Here is a 6,143-nt window from a genome sequence, read left to right as displayed (position 1 = left end):
GTAAATATTTCTAGTCACGGGATTTGTGTAATGTATCTGAGTGGCTGGATCCCATTCTACTCTGGCGAGCAAGAATTAAGGTAGGACACAACTCTTTCTATAAATATTAGGAGATCAGCTGTTCCAATTTCCTAAAGCTCCAATACTTGTTACTACAGAAAGGTCAAAGGCACTGATCATAACAAGAGAATACTACTTCACACTGGAAATTAATTTTCAAGACATTCGATATGGAAACAAAGGAAATACACACCGAGCTAGAGAGACCAGAGGTGCTTACAGAATATGCCGAAGAATGTATGCAGCAACTAAAGGAACCTGGATGAAAAGCCTGTAGAGACTAAAGTAGCCATAAGGAAAGGAGTAGCACACCCATAGACACTGGCATGAAAAGTCAATAGAGAAACAGCCTTTGCCCTATGAGTTTCCAGAGTTAACCGACTGAGCAGAGACCGGTCAAACCATCGCCTCCTCTGGGATTCCAAACATTGGTGGTAAGTGTCAATAATTATTACTTTTTATTAGATTTTTTTGTGTGTGTTTTTGTGTTTAAGATGCAAGAGAAAAGTATTCAATATGTATGCCTCATCAGTATTTGTACAACGTTATTGTCTTTTTATTAGGCATCTAAGGATAGAAAAAACAAAAATTGGTTTACGGTGCGGGAAGAGGTGGGGTGCCATTTTAGTCAGAAACTAGATTCGTGCGAATTTGAGGAAGGCTCAAAACCTTTCCACTTGAGGGGGAAAACGTTTTGCGGTGGTTAATAAATTTAGGGGTGTCCCCTACATCAGTATTAGGGAGTACAGCAAATTGAAAGGAACTAAAAGAATGCTTTCCAGACAGAAGGGGATCAATTTGACAGCAGAAAATTGGTGGCATTTGGTGCAGGCTACATTGGACATAAGTAAATCTGTCCGGGAATTTAAGCAATGGAAAGAAATTAGTTTGCACTATAACAATAACATCATTTATAATTTGTATTTTTCTGTAAATTTTGTTTTAAATCATTTGATAAAAAGAAAACAAGATATAAAAAAAAGTGTTCTGAAATGATACAAATTTGTATAAAAAATAACAATGATTACAAAAAAATAATGTATTTTGAATTAAGAAAAAGAAAAAAATTCTGACTTACTGGTACCCATTTCCTTTTTTTTCGTATCCAGAACGTGGTCAACAAGATGGAGGCGAAATTGAATGGCGCAGCTTCAATCCCTGGAACGGCATAACCAGCTCCTGCATCGCCAAAACACCTAATCTTTTAATCGTGAGTGATGATGATGCTTCACCCCCACAAGCCCCTATGATAGCTGGCCGCCACCGTCTTCAGAGACATGCTGCCATGGTCCATACTACGCCATGTGGGAGACCATTGGTAGCTAAACTTGACGAAGAGCCAAGGATAGGCGCTGCATTGAGACAAGCACCACCGCCATCCCAAGAAGAAGTTGTCATTTCGGATGACGATAAAGATGACATAGACAAAGTCATCGAAAATCTTTTTCCTACAATACGCCGTCGATTAGACTATGAAATGGAGGAGCATACTGATAGTAGGCCTATTCAAGTAAGAATGAATATAGCAACAGGCCTAGTTACAATGGCAGAAAAAGTGTTGAATTAAGTGAATGAAGTTGCACATGAGAACTGCATAAGATGCAAAAATAAATGTGGTGGCAGTGAGACCCTCCCGAATGTCTATAGCTGACAAGGGATGAACAGGTAGCAATGGAAAGAAATTAGTTTGCACTATAACAATAACATCATAACTTATTTTGGTTCTTATAATTTGTATTTTTCTGTAAATTTTGTTTTAAATCATTTGATAAAAAGAAAACTAGATAAAAAAAAGTGTTCTGAAATGATACAAATTTGTATAAAAAGTAACAATGATTACAAAAAATAATGTATTTCAAATTGAATGGCGCAGCTTCTATCTCTGGAACGGCAGAACCAGCTCCTGCATCGCCAAAAAACCTAAACTTTTAATCATGAGTAATGAAGATACGTCACCCCCACAAGCCCCTGTGGTAGCTGGCTGCCACCGTCTTCAGAGACATGGTCCATACTACACCATGTGGGAGACCATTGGTAGCTAAACTTGACAAAGAGCCAAGGATAGGATGTTTTCTCTACTACATCATCACTCTTCTCTCTGTCTTCGCTCTGACGACATCTCTACGTCTTAGCTTGCTTTTGTGGAGCACATGCCCACCAGAGAACCACAATTTACTTCTACCCTTCTACAGATTTATTTTGCTTTTCTCCACTTTAAATCACACCTCTTGAAGTCTGTTCTCTACATTTAGTGAGGCCTTGCTACTTCGCGAGTTATATACTTCTGCAACTGTGATTTCTACCCTCTATACTTTACATTTCATATACTTTTGTAAATTGTAAATATATTTGGGACTTGTGCAATACTTAAGCGGCAACTGCCAGTGAGGTGATACAGCTTCTTCTTCTGCCATCCATTCTTTCAGTTAAATCTTAGGCATGTATAAGGTAGGACACGATTTTTCCTTTTCTATTTACATAATTAGGAAATTGACAATCCTAATTTCCTAAAGCAGAAAAAGTGTTGTTGAATTAAGTGAATGAAGTTGCATATGACAACTGAATAAGATGCATAAATAAATGTGGTGGCAGCGAGACCCTCCCGAATGTCTATAGCTGACATGGGATGAACAGGTAGATAAATTCTTCAAAGCTGCCCTAGCCAGATTTAATGTTAAAGATTATTTTTTACCAATTTAATAATGTGTTTTAACACCAAGTGTATGTTCAAAGAAGATTAGGACATGTGCGTGGAAGGAGCATCAAGCTTCTTCTATTTTGGCCAACAAAAAAAGAGATGTAAAATCCAATGTGAAGTCAAAATTGAAAGAAATGTAATAGCTTGGAATAATAGTCCAGGGAATTTGAATTTTGACTTGCCCAAAAGAGATAACGGACATGCAGGAACCAGAGGACTCAGACATGACTGATGTCACCGAGCACATCAATAGTAGGCCTATTCCAGTTAGATTGAACATAGCAACAGGCCCAATTACAATGGCAGTAAAAGCGTTGTCGAATAAAGTTGCATATGAGAACTGCATAGGATGCATAAATGAATGTGGTGGCAGCGAGACCACCCCGAATGTCTATGGCCGACAAGGGATGAACAGATAGATAAATTCTTCGAAGCCGCCCTAGCCAGTTTAAAACAATTTTAATACAATTTAATAGTGTGTATAACACCAAGTGTATGTTCGAAGAAGATCAGGACATGTGCGTGGAAGGAGCATCAAGCTTCTTCCATTTTGACCAACAAAAAAGAAATGTAACGGATATATCCTCTAGTGTCATGCAACCATGTTGAAAACCATTACAAATATTGAGTTTCATGAAAATTTGCCAGAAGATTTTTACGAATATACTGACAATACAAAACCTCTTTTCATCATCGATGACTTGATAGATGTTGTGGGTGATAATAAAAAAGTTGTGACTCTGTTTATCAAGGGGTGTCATCATAGAAACGGCAGTATAATCTAAATCAGCCAAAATTTGTTTCATAAGGGAAAAGTGTCGAGGGTAATATCTCTCAACACTCAATATTACTGTTTATTTAAAATTGTAGAGATAAATTGCAAATTAATCATTTTGCTTATGTAACCACTAACCAGGCCATGTAAGGTATTTTCAAGAGGCCTACACCTATGCCACCAAAGACAAGCATGGTTACTTTTTTATCAATTTAAAACCAAACACTCCCGATTCCTTTCATCTGAGAACCAACATCTTTCCAGGAAAATATATAGTACAGCTACCTCCAAAGGTATAAATGATTATATTGCCTTGGAGCAACGTTATTCTTTAAAGTTGTCCGGCTGCATCAACACCCACGCGGTTCTTCTCAAGACCCTGGCCCACTGTGCCAGCAGTTGGCGAAAGGCATTACTAAAAACAGCCGACAAGGAACTCGTAGATGCCTTATGCAAATGCATCGTCAACGTCATCAACGGTAATAACAAACTTTCTCCCAAATACAAAACCTTTTCTTTTCATCATTGATGACTTGATGGATGCTGCGGATGATAATACAAAAGTAGCGGCTCCGTTTACCAAGGGGTGTCATCATAGAAATGCCAGTATAATTTATATCGTCCAAAATTTCTTCATAAGGTAAATGTTTATTAAGAATTGTAGAGATAAATTGCAAATTGTTTTGCTAATGGAGTGGGCAGCTTCCCAGGCTGGCACGCCTTCCGCCCAGGCGAGGAAGCCGGTGGATTTCAGTAAAGGTTTCACCTTCTCTAAGGAAGACACTGAGGCCTTTTCATTCCTAAATCCTTCTCTCCCCAGCTCAATCGAGTCGGGGCAATGATGGGCACCCGTTTCTCCAGCGGCCAGTACGCTTTGAGGATTTGAGTGGGGGATGGTACCGAAACCTTACCCTATGGGCGCATAGAGTGATCCATTAAGATTGAATGTACAGACAGCCTGCCCCTGTAATCATGGCTGTAAAAGAATTGTTGGGTTCAATTAATGAAGTTGTTTTCAAAAATTTCATAAGATGTATAAATGAATGTGGTGAGCCACTAGACCACCCCAATTGTTTTCTAGCTGACATGGGGTGAAAATATAGACAAATCCTTGGACGTTGCATTTCTAGACGAGTCTCAACATTTCTTTAACCAAATAAAAATATGTACAATACAACATGCATGTTCAAAGATGATCAGGAAATGAAATGGGTGTGGGAGAAGAATCTATTTTTTTTTCAATTTTGACTTGCAAAAAGCAAATGTCAAGTCCCTTGTAAAATTAAAATTGTAAGACCAGTAACTAAAAGTTCAGTACAAAATGGCCAGAGAACTTAAACATGGGCTGACAGGTTGGAGAAATACTTTGACGATGCTATGTCAAGACTTTATTCAAGATTTCATTAGCCACATACTGGTAGATAATGAACAAAACATACATGTACCATACATGTTTGAAGACCAAGATTTGTGCATGCAAGAATCCTATGGCCTTTTTTTTCTCATTTTACCCTCAAAAATGCAAACTCACTTAAAATAAACCATAAAACTGTCATAGAGCTCATTCAATCTCAGAATGACGAGAAGCGCACAATCCATGAAACCAAAATCGTGTGGAAACAAAGACCCTTCATACTGTGGAGCGTAAGAAAGATTATCAAGTCGTTTTCACTATAAGGATTCGAGTGGGGGATGGTACTGAAATCTTACCCTATGGGCATATAGAGTGATCCATTAAGATTGAATGTACAGACAGCCTGCCCTCGTAATCATGGCTGTAAAAGCATTGTCGGGTTTAATTAATGAAGTTATTTTCGAAAATGTACATGTACCATCTACTCTACCACATGCGGCATCAAACTGACCAAGGACTTTAAGGCGGCATTCGATAATGCCGCCGCCATAGCCAACGCCCCGTTGGTTAGAGGCAAGAGGCAAAAGACCTTCGGCAGGAGGTTTAATTTTGCCCGGGAGGATTCAGAGGCGTTCTTTACGCCAAAATCCTTCTCCCCCGAGCTTGACCGCATCGGGGCGAGGCTGGGAGGCCGTTTCTCCTCCGGCCAGTTTGCAGGGTCGGAGAGACAGGACGTGGCATACGAGTTTCAGACCCGCTCTGCGCTACGTCTTACGGCCTACCTCGGAGCCTTAATGGCGCTCCGAGCTCAGTCAGCTGAATTGGGGGTCTCAGAGAGTGATGTACTCGCCCTGGACGAGGCATTGCTTTCTCTGATTGGTAACATCATAACTTATTTAGGTTCTTATAATTTGTATTTTTCTGTAGATTTTGTTTTAAAGCATTTGATACAAAGAAAACTAGATAAACAACAACCCAAAAAAAGTGTACAAATTTATATAAAAAATAACTAGGATTACCAAAAAAAATGGGATTTCGAATTAAAAAAAAAAATTATGACTGGTACCCATTTCCTCTTTTTTCGTATCCAGGACATGGTCAACAAAATGGAGGCGGAATTGAATGGCGCAGCTTCTGTCTCTGGAACAGCAGAACCAGCTCTTGCATCGCCAAAACACCTGAACTGTTTATCATGAGTGATGATGATGCGTTACCCCCACGAGCCCCTGTGGCCGCCACTGTCTTCAGAGACATGC

The sequence above is a fragment of the Lytechinus variegatus genome, chromosome 1 (genome assembly GCF_018143015.1).
Source record: "Lytechinus variegatus isolate NC3 chromosome 1, Lvar_3.0, whole genome shotgun sequence".
NCBI classification, from domain to species: domain Eukaryota; kingdom Metazoa; phylum Echinodermata; class Echinoidea; order Temnopleuroida; family Toxopneustidae; genus Lytechinus; species Lytechinus variegatus.
This window is presented reverse-complemented; position numbering follows the sequence as displayed.